At 42.9% G+C, this 18,388-nt stretch overlaps 1 protein-coding gene across 4 annotated transcripts in view; it reads left to right on the top strand.

Annotated features, from left to right (window-relative positions):
• Nucleotides 1-18,388, top strand: part of LOC124150032 (monocarboxylate transporter 12-like) — a 73,200-nt gene that overhangs the window by 42,674 nt on the left and 12,138 nt on the right. Inside the window, exon 1 of one of the 4 annotated variants that reach the window (XM_046521905.2) lies at nt 5,445-5,556. The exons of 2 other annotated variants lie outside the window; for them this stretch is intronic. The gene's annotated coding sequence lies outside the window, so the exon portion shown is untranslated. Of the gene's footprint in view, nt 1-5,444; nt 5,557-8,694; nt 8,841-18,388 lie in introns of those variants that run through there. One more of the 4 variants, XM_046521906.2, reaches the window with a different exon arrangement.

The raw sequence follows: 18,388 nt of genomic DNA, 5'->3' as shown, positions 1-18,388 counted from the left end.
ACGATTGTTTACCGGAAAAAAAGAACTCTCGGTGATGTTGAGTGAGTGAGTGAGTGAGTTGGGTTTAACGCCGCTTTTACCAGTATTCCAGTTATATCGCAGCGTGTCAGCTTAATGTGGGAGGAAAGGTTTCAGACGTTTACCACTTCGGTGAAACCCACGAGCACGGGTATGGTGCTGACAAACCTAGACACATAATAGGGGCGAACCGGGATTCGAGCCCACAATCATAGGTTTCTGGCGTGCTAAGGGACGCAACTCTGCACAGCGAATTGCGGCGCCTTAGACGACTGGGCCCCCCGTGCCCCCCGGTGATTTTGAGGATTATTGGTATCTCAATAAAGCTATGATACATAGACCTTCTACAGACATTAATGGTAGAATTTTATCCATATCAAATTGACCCGTGAAGATCCGGGGTAGAATAGGTCTTCAGCAACCCATGCTTGCCGTACAAGGCGACTATGCTTGTCGTAAAATACGACTAACGGGATCGGGTGGTCATGCTCGCTGACTTGGTTGATGCATGTCATCGATCCAATTTCGTGGATCGATGCTCATGATATTAATCACTGGATTGTCTTGTCCAGACTCGATTATTTACAGACCGCCGTCATATAGCTGGAATATTGCTGAGTGCGGCGTTAAACAACAAACCAACCAACAAACCAACCATAGCAAATTGTTTTTTAAACTACATTGCAGATCGTAGTCAGACCACTTTCGCGACTCTCAATTTGATTTAATGTAAAAGGTTCAGTGTGGCGGAATGAAGGCCGTTTAGAATATTTGAACGGTACCTGACATGAATGCGTAAAGTGTTCTCTATATATTCGTCGTATGTTAACACAAACTGCATATCAATGTCAACCAGTTCGCTCAGACATGTGCCATTAAGCCAACCAACTGCCTGCGCCTAGTTCTGTATGCGTGATAAACAGCCGTTAATGACAATAACGGTAGATAGCAGCTGTGTAAGCGTCACCTTGTCTAACCCACTTACACGCGTATATAATAACGGGGATGCATGTCCAAGGCTGTTCCTTGACGAATTACAGAGCTGACAATATCTAGGCTCGGCCACAGACTGTCCGTCTACATGTGGATACCTCTTAAAGTCAAGGTTAGCGAGAGGAAATATATTTAATAATAATAATAATAATAATTGATTTGTAAAGCGCCTAATATCCATCGAAAGTTGCTCACTGGCGCTGTATCAATGTCTACGATTTGTCTACATTCATGCTTACATGCCATACATGTAGCGTGTTCATATACACGAACGATGTGAACAGTTTACGGGTACTATGAACAGTGTGTTCAGTTCATGGTGTGACGGGTGGCCCAGTCGTCTAAGGAGCCGCAATTCGCTATGCAGAGTTGCGTCCCTTGGGCACGCTAGAAACCTATGATTGTTGGTTCGAATCCCGGTTCGCCCCGATTATGTTTCTAGGTGAGGTGAGGTGAAATTGGGTTTAACGTCGCGTCCAAGATTATTGCACTTATATAGCGACGTTTATGTTTCTAGGTGTGTCAGCACCATACCCGTGCTCGTGGGTTTCACCGAAGTGGTAAACGTCCGAGACCTGCATCACTTCGGGCTTTCCTCCCACATTAAGCTGTGTCATATACCTGATACGTGATATAACTGGAATAATGTTAAAAGCGGCGTTAAACCCAACTCACTCACTCACTCACTCACTGTTGACAGTTGAACAAATTCTATGGAGGAAAGCGTCAAATAGGTGAGTAAGTGAGTGAGTTCAGCCACATCACGGCACCCATGTGTGGAATCGAACCGAACCTTCGAGGTGACAGGCGATCGCTTTGACCACTTGGCTAACGCCAACCGCCCCTAACGTGTGTAGGTCACTTACCCACAAGCAGGAGATACTGTGTACATGATGCTGAATAAACTTATCTTTCGAATAATCGAGCGTGTCATTGAAACCCGCGATGAACGGATGGCTAAGGGGCGCAACTCAGCATTGCGAATGACGAGGCTCAGACAACATTGATGGATGGGAGATGGTATGTGGCTATATATATATATATATATATATATATATATATATATATATATATATATATATATGTTAGATCGTGTGCGGAATTTGATGAAGAGGTTGTTCTGAAACCTGTGACGCGTTTATGGAAGCTGATCCTGAAATGATTATCTTCATTTAGCGGTGTCCAAAAACGGTCAAAAAGCAGTTTTTATGGTTCATAACAGGTGAGGTGAGGTGAAATTGGGTTTAACGTCGCGTCCAAGATTATTGCACTTATATAGCGACGTGCATGCACGTGTGTGTGTGTGGCTGCTTGTACTAGTCCGGACTGATGCCGATTTATAGTGCTAGCTCACTGAGATACCATGCCGCAGTTTAACATGAATACCCCACTCAGACACAGTATACTGACTCCGACTCAAGACCGAAGCTCTAAAAACTCGCAGGAATCAAACTGCGGAACAAAGTCACCCATCCACCTACTCTCCGCGATCGAATTCGAAGTTGCTTAACTGTACCTGCGTGACCCGTGCGCTGTGCACAGGACCACGTGCCAGGCCAGACCTCAACGTAAAACAATTGACACAGAAACGACGTAGGCCGTTGCCCATTCGATCAACCACTGATTGTGTTACAAACATTTTATTTCCGGCTTCTGCTAAACAGATGTTATTTTACTAAAATAGCTTTCACTCACTCTTTCAAATTCCCTAAAGCTTCATTTCGCTTCCCTGTCTACAATATACGTTATCCCAGTCAATGTCGACCGGACCGATGAAGATCCGGGGTAGAATAGGTCTTCAGCAACCCATGCTTGCCGTAAAAGGCGACTATGCTTGTCGTATGAGGCGACTAACGGGATCGGGTGGTCAGGCTCGCTGACTTGGTTGATGCATGTCATGGTATCCCAATTGTGTGGATCGATGCTCATGATGTCAATCACTGGACTGTCTTGTCCAGACCCGAATATTCACAGACCGCCGTCATAAAGCTGGAATATTGCTGAGTGATGCGTTAAACAACAAACAAATAATGTCGACCGAACCTGGCGATCATGAAATATTCGGCCTATCGCAACTAGCCACAATTATAATATAATACCCGTATCCCAATATGATTCTGTGAAAAAATGTTGTCGGTGACTGTTTTTTTTATAAAATAAGCATCCAATATCCAAACCTGAGGGAATGCCGAATGAGTAATTAATTACGTTACTATTTGAACAGACGGGTCACACACAGACCGTGGTCTTCCGGATAAGATTAGGTCCCCAGCAACCTATATGCGAGTCGTGATTGGGCCAAGGTGAATCAGGTTGTCATGCTCACTTCTCACACCTTGGCAACCCCATCATTTAAACTCGGTTATTTATATTATATATATTATATTATAACTGGACTATTTGGTTAAACGTCAAGTAAACAAACAGATATGGAATGCATTGACCCCCAGGGCAAGACACACCATTGGTTTAAAAAAAAACCAACGATGTATGCCCTCAGGTTGACTGACATCTAGTCTCTGTCATGAAATTCCTTGTAGAAAAAAAAAGAGTTGTTAAAATATCTTAACACAAAATAATAAAAAGGAGCCCATAGACTCTCAGTAATCTAGACTTGCTCGCTGTTATAGACTTGCATAGGCTGTTTCGGATATATTTGTTTCAGGGTTTGTATGACAGAGTAGCCATCAGGCCTCAGTGATATACAAGGTCGCACCAACCGGTGAATGTTTGTACGTGTGTGTGAGTGAGTGTGCAGAGTTTAATCCGTAGGCGAACAAGACACCTATGATCTTGCGTTCGAATTCCCAAATTCTGGAGCAAGTTTCAATCCGAGTTTCAATCGACTCCAACCCCCAACCTTCCTGTACAACTTCCAAGTCAGTATCATGCCGGTGCGTGTGGGTTTCACCGCAGTAGTGACCCGGGACGTCCTGCCGTCACGTGACTATAACTCGCTCTTATAATACAACGACACACACTGTGAAACCACAACTACAATCAACTCACATCTATGTCTACGTCACATCTCCTGCTGCCATTATAACTATTGCTGCTACTCTCCTCTACTACTACTACCATTACTATTACTGCTGCTACTACTACTACTACTACCATTACTACTACTAATACTACTTCTACTACTACTACCATTACTACTACTATTACTGCTACTACTACTACTACTACCATTGGTACTACTAATACTACTTCTACTACCACCACCACCACCACTACTACTACTACTACTACTACTACCACTACTTCCATTACTACTACTACTACTACTTCTACTACCACCACCACCACCACCACTACTACTACTACTACTACTACTACTACTACTACCACAACTACTGTTACTACTTCCATTACTACTACTACTACCACTACTACTACCACCACTACTACTACCACTACTACTACCATTACTACTAATACTACTACTACTACTACCACAACTACTGTTACTACTACTACTACTAATACCATTACTACTACTACTGTTACCATTACCATTACCACCACTACTACTACCACTACTACTACCATTACTACTACTACTACTACTGCTACTTCTACTACTACTACTACCACTACTATCATTACTACTACTACCACCACCACAACTACTGTTACTTTTACTACTACAACTACTGTTACTTTTACTACTACTACTACTACTACCACCACCACCACTACTACCACCACAACTGCTGCTACTACTACTGCTACTACTACTACAACCACAACTGCTGCTACTACTACTACTACGACCACCACTACCGCTACTACATAAGTTTCTTGTTTGTTGTTTAACGCCGCACTCAGCAATATTCCAGCTATACAACGGCCTGCTACTACTACTACTACCACTACTTCTGCCACTACTACCACTACTACAACTACTGCTACTACTACCATTACTACTACTGCTACTATTACTACCACTACTACTACTACTGCTGCTGCTATTACTTCTATCACTACTACTACTGCTACTACTACTACCACTACTTCTACTACTACTACTACTACTGCTGATACTGCTGCTTCTACTACACCCACCATTACTACTGCTTCTTCACCACCACGAGCGCTGCCACCGACCACCTCACTAAACATACAATGGAGATCGCAGCAGTCACAAACTCGCCCCCTCGTCTATCTTCAGAAGAAAAACCAAATACAGGTCGATAAACTTCATTACGCTACAAATGTACAGTCCGTCATTAATAATCTATCGATGATCACACGATCACATGTACAGTCTACGTGTAGACGTAAACACGTCCACAAGAACCAGTGAACTGTGTCACATATCCGCTCTGAAGGGCGCACTTCCGATCACATGGGCCACGACCATGTATAATGGAACGAGTTGCCGCATGGCACCAGGTGCTTCGTGACGTCACGGTGCGTGTGCGGTCACGTGACACTATGGATAGCCTAATAGATATACGCGTCAGATTTAGAACAGCTGATTCGGCGGAGCTTGTCAAAACACGGATGTGTTGTTATTCGCGGAGTTCTTTTAAATTGGTGGTATGTATATGTTAATACATGTAGTTATATTGTCTGTGTTTGTATGCAATAGACGATGTTGATAGTCCGTTGATGTCTATTTCAGTGAAATAGAGACCGGTGATGACCTGTTGTAGGCTGTGGTAGTCACGTGTTATGATTTGTTTATAATCCGGTAGATAATCTCCAATGCCTTTCACAAAATGATAACGAATCATCGGAGAATGTATTTACATTTAACCACCTCGCTCTTTAATAGTTAATTAATTACTGGTGATTTGTGGCAAACAATTAAACCATGTTTTTTTTATGGCGCGATCGCATAGATCTGGACACAATTTCACGCTTGGTCAATCCAATTGTGTGGCCGTGTGTGTGTGTGTGTGTGTGTGTGTGTGTGTGTGTGTGTGTGTTGGGGGTGGGGGGGGGTGGAGGGGAGATTGTTGTGGGGCTATGACAGGACGTGTTCGATCTCACTAATTAATCAATAAATATTAATAAATATCCCTTAGCCCGTTAATCCGCCCTGCAAACGATTAGCGCTAATCCGGCAATTAATCCGGACGAATTCACTGGTAACATATCGTCCGAATTAACCTGGTTACTCTGTTCAGGATGATTGTCATCAACCTCGGAATTTTCCTAACATGCCTAAAAGAATAAACTGTTTTGGAAAATACTGCATTGTTTACAACGACAAAAACAGTGTTCACTGGATGGCTTATGCGGCTCCCCTTTCATAGAAATAATTAAATCATGAATTTGTATGAACTATCAACTGATCGGTATTAATGTGTATGTAAACGTTTCCTTGGTCGAAGGGACACTCGTGTCTGCTACAATATATATACTATACCGCGGTATCGATACATTGATAACAAAAAGCCCCAAAACTTATGATGCTGAGGATATACATTAAAGGTACACGGTTCATTTCTTATTCTTTTTTATGCATCTTTATTACGCTTCATTAATTTAGATAATTAAATTTCATGTATTCTTTTTTATTCATCTTTATTACGCTTCATTAATTTAGATAATTAAAGTTCATGTATTCTTTTTTATTCATCTTTATTACGCTTCATTAATTTAGATAATTAAATTTCATGTATTCTTTTTTATTCATCTTTATTACGCTTCATTAATTTAGATAATTAAATTTAATGTATATAGATTGTAATCAAGGTAAAGTCATACGAGTCTATTATTATTATTATTATTATTATTATTATTGACTGCAATGTGTAGGGGGCTAGTGGTTCTTGTCATCAGCCCCACAAATGTATATTTATCTTAACGAAATGATGATATATTTCATATTTATATGTTTGTACATGCTTCATGTCATTTGTTGAAAACCGTCCAGTATAATCAGTCATGCGTTCTAAATGTCAGACGTCCGTCACAATAGTTAACAATAGGCCTCAATTTGTCTGGATACGGCATGGCGTTCAATTCGTGTCTTGTACAGATCGGTTCATAACAGTAAATGAAAAAACGTCACTCCTTCATCGACTATAGATGAACTGATGACATACATCTGAGACATATCAGATGAGTGTGTACGCGTAAGAGGAAGACAGACAGATGTGGCGATCTAAATTGATCGAGTTATTATTCAAATTAGAATATGTATATGATACCAGTATACGATGATCATGACAAGTAGGCTACCTGAAATACAATAGTCACAGAATAACAGCCAGGTAGATTTCAAACGCCTATGTATACCTTAGGTGAGTGTTATTTGACGCCGCAATATTCCAGCTATGTGTCGGCGATCTGTAAATAATCGAGTCTGGACCAGACAATCCAGTGATTGACATCATGAGCATTGATCTACGCTATTGGGATAAGATGACATGCGTCAACCAAATCAGCGAGTCTGACCACTCGATGCCGGAATATATATAGCTGGAATATTGTCCGAGTGCGGCGTTAAACAACAAACAAACAAATAAAGGGATATGTCCTGTATATCGAGGGGGCACGGGGGGGGGGGGGGGGGGGGCAGTCGTCTAAGGCGCCGCGATTCGTTGTGCAGAGTTGCGTCCCTTGGGCACACCATAAACTTATAATTGTGGGTTCGAATCCCGGTTCGCCCCGATTATGTTTCTAGGTTTGTCAGCACCATACTCGTGCTCGTGGGTTTCACCGAAGTTGTAAACGTCTGAGACCTGCATCACTTCGGGCTTTCCTCCCACATTTAGCTGACACGCCGTGATATAACTGGAATACTGTTAAAAGCGGCGTTAAACCCGACTCACTCACTCACTGTATATCAAGTAAGGTGCTTTAACAGTGACCTTGGATTTGATGACGTGTAGCTGAAAGTGCATTGCCACATTTACTGTTAGAGTCGCCTCGGTTGTCTGAGTGTGTTTAAGTGTGTTCAAGCTTTTGTAAGTGTTTTTGAACATGTGTGTATCGTAGTTACGATAGGCTGCCTGTGCATATGAGATACACGTAGAGCTTTCATCATAAACATATTTTATGAGCATCGTTAAACGTATCCTATATAAATACATTTATTTTCATTTGACGTCACTAATATTTTTTCCGTTTGACGTTTTGTTTGTTTGTTGTTTTACGCCGCACTCAGCAATATTCCAGCTATATGACGGCGGTCTGTAAATAATGGAGTCTGGACCAGACAATCCAGTGATTGATGTCATGAGCATCAATCTATGCAATTGGGACAGGATGACATGCATCAACCAAAGCAGCGACCCTGACCACCCGATCCCGTTAGTCGCCTTTTACGACAAGCATATTCGCCTTTTACGGAAAGCATGGGTTTCTGAAGACCTATTCTACCTCGCCTCACGGGTACCGTTTGACGTTAATATAATTATTTCCATGGAAAGTGTATCAAAGGGTATGTGCTTCAAAGCGATCATAACCCTCTGATATGACGTCGCACCTTGATGTAAAAGAATCGTTAAAAATGTATAAAGTGAGCACAAAATATCCTTTTCTTTAACCTGCAACACATAGTGCCTTTGCTAAACAGTGTGCAATCGACACCGCCTAGAAATGAAATATTACTCTAATGTAGGTCAACTTAACACTTATCCGATCAGCTGATCCTCGACCTAGTTAAGAAGCAAGGACTTATGATTATACACGAGGCTTCACTGACATAAGAGAGCGGTGACTTATGGGTGTATTCTTCGTTGTCCCATTGTTAAAGGTTAGTGTACGCGATACTCCCATATAGTCATGTTTTAGCTTGGTCAGCTCACAGAAGGGTGAGGCTCACACCCTGGTAAGCTGATTGTCCGCTGTGACTGGTATCTCTGCGAGTAAGTACATATGTTTCTCTCTCTCTCTCTCTCTCTCTCTCTCTCTCTCTCTCTCTCTCTCTCAAACGCTTCAACAACTAGGCCCGTGGTCTAATGGTAGAGCGTCCGCCCGGAGAGAGGAAGGTCGGGGTTCGATCCCCAGCCGCGTCATACCAAAAGACGTTAAAAGATGGTAATTGTTGTTACCCTGTCTGGCGCTCGGCATTAAGGGGCTAAAACAGGGACTGGTCGGCTCGGAGTCAGTATACTGTGTCTGAGTGAAGTATCCATGTTAAACTGCGGCATGGTATCTCAGTGTGCTAGCACTATAAATCGGTATCAGTCCGGACTAGTACAAGCAGCCACACACACACACGTGCATGCACGTCGCTATATAAGTGCAATAATCTTGGACGCGACGTTAAACCCCATTTCACCTCATCTCACCTCATACACCGATGATACTCTATTTGGGATTGCATGAGAGAGTGAGTGACTCGGGTTTTACGCTGCTTTTAGCAATATTCCAAACATATAAGAGCCGGGACACCAAACAATGGTTTTTATGCATTGCCCCAATGTGGGCACCGAACTCGACATTGGTCTTCGGCGTGACGAGATAAAACTCATCGGTATCGTCTGAACAATTTGGTTTCTTTAGCTATTAGTCTCATTAAAGATTAAAACGGCGATTGTGTCGTTACAGTGGCCGTTTGTTATGGGTAGCGGTTTGTTTGGCAACCACCAGAGGACAAATCTCAAATCTATGACTGTGTGACACTCGCCATGAATATTATCGCTGCTCGCCATCGACCTTGCTTCTCCTGCACCGTGCATCGATGCTCACTATCGATCGTGGTTTGCCTGATCCAGGCAGAAAACATTCCTGACCGTTGGACATACAGCTAAAACACTCACTTTTTTCTATAATTAATCACTATGTTATGTTCATTCTACAATCCATCAAGCCAAGCCATACTCTATTACCCGAAACATATCGCTAGGACATCACGACCCTTTAACGTCTGTACGTGATGTTCCCAGTGTGTAAAGATTGAAAACGTCATTACGCGTGCTCCAGCGCCACAACAGGCAACGTTTGTACGTCTTGTCTCAAAAGAAGGCTGACGAGACTGGAAAATAAAAACAGCCAACATCAATCCATGAGCTATCACCCTTCCGATCTTCTGATTTCCGTCCGCCATTTTCCCTTCCGTCAACCAGACTATCATTTCGAATAAACGTCGGCGGCCCCATTGATTGTCGGTAATGAAGTCTTTGGTCATGTGAAGTCAAACTGATAGATGATAACGAAAATGTACCAAGCTGAGATTGGTTGGCTTCCGGTTGTTTTCCGCTGAAAGGCATATAAATGTCCATGAATGTCCATGAGGTTAAAAGTTCACTTTGACTCAAACATGTCATTGCGTCGTACCCATACGCGACAATAACGAGACACATTCGTGACCAACTCGTGCTATTCCGGGACAAGGGGCGAGTGGTGACGAAAGTAACGAGACAACGCATGTGGTTGTGACACGCAATAAGGTCATCTTGAGGTGAGGTGCACCTATACAGCAACGTGGATGCACATCTGGGTGTAGCTGCTTGCACAAGTCCGGACTTGTGCTGGTTTTATAACGCTAGTCCGCTGACAAACCATGAATACCCCACCCAGACACAGTGTACTGACTCCCAGCCGACCAGTCCTTGTTTTAGCCCCTTAATGCCGAGCGCCAGGCAGGGTAACAAGTACCATCTTTCAACGTATTTTGGTATGACGCGGCCGAGGATCGAACCACCGACCTTCCTCTATCTGTGCCAAAGGACGCACTATCTACAAGACTGCTAGTACTGAGGCGGTCCTCGATCGCTGCTAGCCTGTTGTTCGCTTGTACAGAACAGTTTCTCGTTCGGCGTTTTTAATAATAATTCTGAACAAGAACTCTTTGGCTGTTACTTTCAGTACACAAACATGATCTTGCGCCATGTTGGTCTCGCATTTGGCTTTTTATCGCTTAAAGAACAACGTTTCTACTCCGAGAAGGTCTTTTGTGGATAGTTTCTTCTTTAATTCACATTATTTCAGTGGTCAGATATCAGAGATATTTTTATGTTGATATATTGTGTTGTTCTGATGTAGGAAGGGGCTTCACACATTGTACAACGTGGGGGTCGGCGGGGTGAATGAACTCCTTAACCACAAGGCTACCCCGCCCCCCGTTGTAATTAAGACTATACGATGGGATAGTGCAATACAGTGGGACCCGTGAAGATCCGGGGTAGAATAGGTCTTCAGCTACCCATACTTGCCGTAAAAGGCGACTAACGGGATCGGGTGGTCAGGCTCGCTGACTTGGTTGATGCATGTCATCGATCCCAATTGCGTGGATCGATGCTCAGGATTACAAGCACTGGGCTGTCTGGTCCAGACTCGATTATTTACAGACCGCCGTCATATAGCTGGAATACTGCTGAGTGCGGCGTAAAACAACAAACAACAGCAATACAGAGATGTATGTGTGTCAGCCAGAGGTTGCGTCCCTACCGTTCTATTGTGAACAAAGGATGTACAATTCTGGTGCTTTGACATAGAATTCGCCTTAGGGAAACATGAATGAAGACCTGTTTCACTGTTGGAGACATTTTTCCAGCTGTTCCAACTGTGCGCTATGTCGCTGTGTATTTTCGCCGGAGATAGCAACGTTTTTATTATACATGATCAACATTTCAGGGCCACTCCTTGCCTCTTCATCAGGTGAATGACATGACGGTAAACATGATGTATTTTCATACACATGACGCCAGTCATAATTAGACAGAGTACATATGAGTGAAGACAGTTCTAAAAATATTTCTCAGGCTATTATTTGTATTAGTGCCACAGTCTGAAACAACTATATCATCTACGTAGAGTGAGTGAGTGAGTTGGGTTTAACGTCGCTTTTAACAGTATTCCAGTTATATCGCAGCGTGTCAGCTTAATGTGGGAGGAAAGCCCGAAGTGATGCATGTCTCAGACGTTTACCACTTCGGTGAAACCCACGAGCACGGGTATGGTGCTGACAAACCTAGAAACAAAATTGGGCGAACCGGGATTCGAACCATCTACGAAGAAGATACTTTCATCTAGATATCAATATTTTCTCGAGTAATCGACACAATACGGACGATTATAATATCACATACGGAAATCAAAGTATCTTCTACGTAGATGAAAGTATTATCTACGTAGATGATAAAAAAAACTAGACTGTGGCATTAATACGCATCCATATGTATGCGTGTATTGTCAATCGGTAGTGTATGTTTGTTGTTCAACGCCGTACTCGGCAATATTCCAGCTTTAGGACCGCCTCCTGTACAAAATCGAGTGATTTACATCAAGGGTAACCACTCGATCGCTTTTTGCAAAAGAAAAAGGTTCTTGGGGACCAATTCTGCTGCTGAAATCGTAAAAACGTTGATATTATCACCCAACGAAAAGACAGCGACCTGGACGTCAAGCTTGGCCAAATGTTAACGGTGCTAAATAAGACTATTGAACTATTGTGTGGAATTTAATAAGAATTCGGATATTGAGTGACTTGACAACCCGTGAATATCCGGGAAAGAATAGGTCTTCAGCAACCCATCACTTGGTTGATGAAAGTCATCGATCCCCATCGATCCCTCATGGTCCAGATTCGATTATTTACAGACCGCCGTCATATAGCTGGAATATTGCTGATTGCGGCGTTAAACAACAAACCTTATGTAGGTTTAAGTGGCATTCACGAGCAGCACGTGCAGCACACACGCACGAAATGTAAATATACACGTGATCAAATGACAACATTTCATTGGACAAGGACCTTTAACCGTGCTTGAGATAATGTGGGCCTCACACTTACTTTTGGTGCAATCTGGTTAGATAATAGAGTTTTATTTCCACAGATCAAAAGTCATTTTTATATTGTAAGGATGTTTCAAGAAAAGTGGTAACTGCCTTTTGCTTTGGCTTTTTTTTGTCTTTAAAGCAAAGGGCACGGGTGGCTCAGTCGTATAAGGCACCTCAGTTCGCTGTGCAGAGTTGCGTCCCTTGGGCACACCAGAAACCTATAATTGTGGGTTCGAATCCCTGTTCACCCCGATTCTGTTTCTATGTGCTTGTGGGTTTCACCAAAGTGTTAAAGGTCTGAGACGTGAATCACGCCGTGATATAACTTGAATACTGTTAGACGCAACTAACTCACTCACTCACTCAAGCTAAGGGGGACGTTTCACAAAGCGGTCGTAGGGATATGACTCCTTTACTTAAACATTGCCTCGCGACAGTCGTAACGCTACGATCCCTTTGTGAAGAGACCCGTGAAGATTCCGGGGTAGAATAGGTCTTCAGCAACCAATGCTTGCCGTAAAAGGTGACTATGCTTGACGTAAAAGGCGACTGACGGGATCGAGTGGTCAGGCAAGCTGACTTGGTTGATGCATGTCATCGTATCCCAATTGCGTGGATCGATGTTCATGATATTAATCACTGGATTTTCTGGTCCAGATTCGATTACGTACAGACCGCCGTCATATAGCTGGAATATTGCTGAGTGCCGTGTTAAACAACAAACCAACCAACCAACCTTTGTGAAGACGGGCCCTGAACCACAGACTAGGTAAATTCTTTTCAATGTAGATGATTATGATCGACCCTCCCTCCTGGGTGAGTATTGAGGACCTTGCCTCAAAGCAGCATTCTAGAACAAGACCATGAATAACTGCTTAGACAGAAAACGAGTATTTCAAGAATGTAAATATCGTTTATTGCTTACGGCGCTTGAATAATCTTTAGAGAAGAACAATCGCCGCGTCGGAAATGAAAATACAAATTTGTATTATGGATCGAAGCTTGTCAGTTATTCATAGGAGCTGGCATGTGTGTTATGCTAGGTAGGGTTCCCGAGGAGATGCTATACACATATGCCTCCCAGCGAGAAAACGGGAAATGTCCTTGACTTTTGATACTTGGCTTGCTTGAGCAGACTTGTTTTATAATCCATTGTTTGGGCATCTCGAGGGGTTGGTCACGTGGTACTGACGCCATTACCTGTTGAGTAATGATACTTGACACGAAAACTGTGGCTCTACGCACACATTTTAAGTACAATACATTATCGATGTAATTTTCAAATATTTGTTTGTGTGATTAAAACTGCGTGTTGACATGTTGCCCTCATTGTTTGCACGGCAACAACGGCAGACTGTTCTTTAATAATAGCTTCGACCAGAAACCTATGAACCCCAGATACACCCTGGTCATAGGTCATGATTTGTCAGCACCATACCGTGTTCGTGGGTTTCACCAAAGAGGTAAACGACTTAGACCTGCATCACTTCGGGCTTCCCTCCAACATCAAGCAGGCCCGCCATAATATAAATGAAATGATGGGACGATGATGATGATGATGATGATGATGGGACTATTATGATGATGATGATGATGATGATGGGACTATTATGATGATGATGATGATGATGATGCTGACGACGACGATGATGGGACTGATGATTGTGATGGTGATGATAATGATGACAGCGATGATGGGACTATGATGATGATGATGGGATGATGATGATGATGATGATGGGACTGATGATTGTGATGGTGATGATAATGATGACAGCGATGATGGGACCATGATGATGATGATGATGGGATGATGATGATGATGATGGGACTGATGATGGTGATGGTGATGATGGTGGTGGTGGTGGGACTATGATGATGATGACGACGATGATGGGATGATGATGATGATGATGATGGTGGTGGTGGTGGGACTATGATGATGATGACGATGAAGATGACATTAACGATACACTCTCATACTGACATTACAGTAAATTTAGTAAAGACAAGTTTTAACCATCTCATTTGTCATTTGCCACTAACTGTGTCCAGTGGAAATGTAATGTTGTACCTTAATCACTCATTTGAACATAACTGTTCTCATAAAATTGCCACCCGTGAAGATCCAGGTTAAAATAGGTCTTCAGAAACCCATGCTTGTAAATAGGCGTCTAACGGGATCGGGTGGTCAGGCTCGCTGACTCGGTTGATGCATGTCATCGTATCCCAATTTCATAGCTCGATGTTCATAATATCAATCACTTGATTTTCTTGTCTAGACTTGATTATTTAAAGACCACCGTCATGCGGCTGGAATACAGTACTACTGGGTGCGGCGTTAAACAAAAAGCAACCCATTAATAGAATGGCAATAACTATTGTTCATTGTTTCGTAATGAATTGGGAAACCTTACCCTCGTATCAAGTATACAGCAAGAAGGCGCAACAATGACTGACACATGCATCACAAGTCACGTGATGACACAAAGGTCATTAATGCAGGGACAATGCCACGTGTTGACGCATAACAATGTCACGTGACATTCGGGGACAGGTTGGCTTGTCTTGTGACCAGTGTCTGTGACAGAAATATATATGTTAAATGTTGTGTGAGAGTATGTGATATGTTTATATGCTGGCTTGCTATTAATCGTGGTTTGAAGCAAAGGTGTTTTTTGTCTCCTATAATGTTTATCTCCTGTATAAATGGGGGGGCGGTCGGGTAGCCTGGTAGTTAAAGCGTTCGCTCGTTACGCCGAAGACCCGGGTTCGATTCCCGACATGGGTACAATGTGTGAAGCCCATTTCTGGTGTCCTCCGCCGTGATATTGCTGGAATGTTGCTAAAAGCGGCGTAAAACAATACTCACTCACTCACTCATAAATGCTGAATGTTATGACTGTTTCCAAGAGGGGCACTGGTGGCCCAGGTGGCCTTGTGGTCTAAGGCGCCGCGATTCGCTGTGCAGAGCTGCGTCCCTTCGGCACGCAAGAAACCCATGATTGTGGGTTCGAATCCCGGTTCGCCCCGATTATGTTTCTAGGTTTGTCAGCACCATACCCGTGCTCGTGGGTTTCACCGAAGTGGTAAACGTCTGAGACATGCATCACTTTGGGCTTTCCTCCAACATTAAGCTGACACGCCGTGATATAACTGGAATACCGTTAAGAGCGGCGTTAAATCCAACTCACACACACACACACACACACACACACACACACACACACACACACAGATTCCAAAATTAGTACCGTTATTTCCGCCTTAGCGTATGCTGATGATATTATTTTTTGTGCAGAATCCGAAAATGATTTGAACAAATTGCTACAAATATTGAACTGGTGTGAAACTAATGATACTGTTATTAACGGTGATAAGTCTGAGGTTGTGCGTGTTAGGAATCCCAGAGTCCCAAGAACCACGCAACAGTTTTTTGTTGGTAGTTGGGCTTCCACTATTGACAATGTTACAGCTACCCTGACTGAGCATCTTCATAGTAATCAAATGGCAAAGGCTTCGGCCAAATCAGCTGACAGCTTTAGACCTACTTATTTCTAAATGTAAGACATCCGGGGACATGTTTGTTTGTTTGTTATAACAAACAAACAAACAAACATTAATAAACATTTCCTGGCCTGGGCCCCGTTCCACAAAGCGATCGTAGCGCTAAGTCGGTCGTAACTCCCATTCTTTAACACTGACTTACGACAGTCGTAGCGCTAAGATCGCTTTGTGGAACGGGTCCCTGGCCTTTGAGACTAAACAAGTCAGTTATTGTTAAGTGTGTTGGGGTGAATCGACTACAGCACGGAAAGGCGATGATGACCTATGCGCAGGAAACCTGACTCATCGCCACACTCTAACATATCATGTATAATGTACGCTACAGCGTCTCTGTTCGTAACAGCATCCTTAATGACCTCGTACACACAATGCTTGGTTACTCATCGAGGGCGTTCAAAGTTCAATTTGGTGGTTAGACCTTATGTTAATGATTGAAGTGGTCAGCATATTAATAATAGAAACAGAAACATAACCGCTCCTTGTCTAACACGGCACATCTTGTGCCTGGTTTCTCAACAAGTTCCGGGGTGTGATCAGTGTCCTTGAACTTGAGACTGTGAGTGGGGGTAGTTGAAGGTCAATTGGTATTCTGGGGTTTGGCCTTGACATTCAAACACATACTGTTTTATGCAAATTGACTGAGTGACGGGTTCTACCAGTAGGACAGGTCATGCGTACCTTTGCGAACACCTGGTGTCATAATTGATTTCCAGTGATCCATTCATATAATTTTAACCGCCATTTTACCCTTTATCTATTTCGGTTGATAATCGAGATAAGAACTCTGCTCTCTGACGTTTTCTATGTACAAATGTCCCGGAAAATGGCGAAAAAGATACTTTGTGAAGAAAACTTTGTTCACCTCCTCCACCCAGAGAAGAAAATATTATATATATGCCTTGAAACAGGGACATAAAGGCCAACAAGCAATACTCCCCTACCCCCCGCCCACCTACCCTCGAGTATATTAAAATGTCTGCTCCTCGGTGAGGTGAGGTGAAATGGGGTTTAACGTCGCGTCCAAGATTATTGCACCTTTATAGCGACGTGCATGCACATGTATGTGTGTGTGTGGCTGCTTGTACTAGTCCGGACTAATGCCGATTTATAGCGCTAGCACACTGAGATACCATGCCGCAGTTTAACATGAATACCCCACTTAGACATAGTAAACTGACTCCGAGCCGACCAGTCCTTGTTTTAGTTCCTTAATGCCGAGCGCCAGACAGGGTAACAACAAGTACCATCTTTTAACGTCTTTTGGTATGACGCGGCTGGGGATCAAACCCCGGACCTTCCGCTCTCCGGGCGGACGCTGTACCATTAGACCACGGAGGCGGTCTCTGCTCCTCGGGGTAAACGTTAATTCTAGAATGGTGTAAACTGCGGGGCGAAAAGAGTATACACCCATGTTTGATGATGGCTAAAATGAAACAAACAAGAAATGGTTAATCGATGGTGATTGGGGTACCATTGTTGTGTTTTGGACCTAAGGTTTGCAGTGTTTGGGGGACTGTTTTAAGCCAAGTAGCGTTTGATAACGTTTGTAATTTGTTGGTCAAATCTAATTTTTAAGTGTATACTTTATTTGCCCAACAGTTTACATAATAAACGATTGACAATTTGATATTCGCGAGGGGTTAGGGGGAGAATTTGTTCAGAAGTTACCGCTCAAAAATAAGTTGCCTCAGTGTTTTTGTTGTTTTTTAAAAAAACTTTAATTGTTCGCTGGTTATGATGGTGTTTTGTAAAAAATGTTTGGTAAACAGGTGTTAGGCTGCACCTTTGTTTTAAGCAGTAAACGAAAAACAAACTCCACAAACTAACAGAACTCGAAGTCCCGCCCTTAGTCTGTCTTACAGACCCTGAGACAAATATATATCAAATACAGCCCATGCAAGTCTATAATGTTTGGCAAGTCTAGATTACTGCAGTATGAAAATGAAGAGAGTCACTGGGCTCCCTTTTATTATATTTTTATTAAGATAACTGAACAACTGGTTTTTTCTGTACGATACGTTCATTTCAGAGACTAGATGTTAGTCTATCCCGCCCTCAGAAAATTGAATCAAAATAAATCAAACATGTCAGTACTCACGCATTTACCGAACTTAGCCTCCCT

Source organism: Haliotis rufescens, unplaced genomic scaffold (genome assembly GCF_023055435.1).
Source record: "Haliotis rufescens isolate VD_foot unplaced genomic scaffold, xgHalRufe1.0.p SCAF_25, whole genome shotgun sequence".
NCBI lineage: Eukaryota > Metazoa > Mollusca > Gastropoda > Lepetellida > Haliotidae > Haliotis > Haliotis rufescens.
This window is presented reverse-complemented; position numbering and strand designations above follow the sequence as displayed.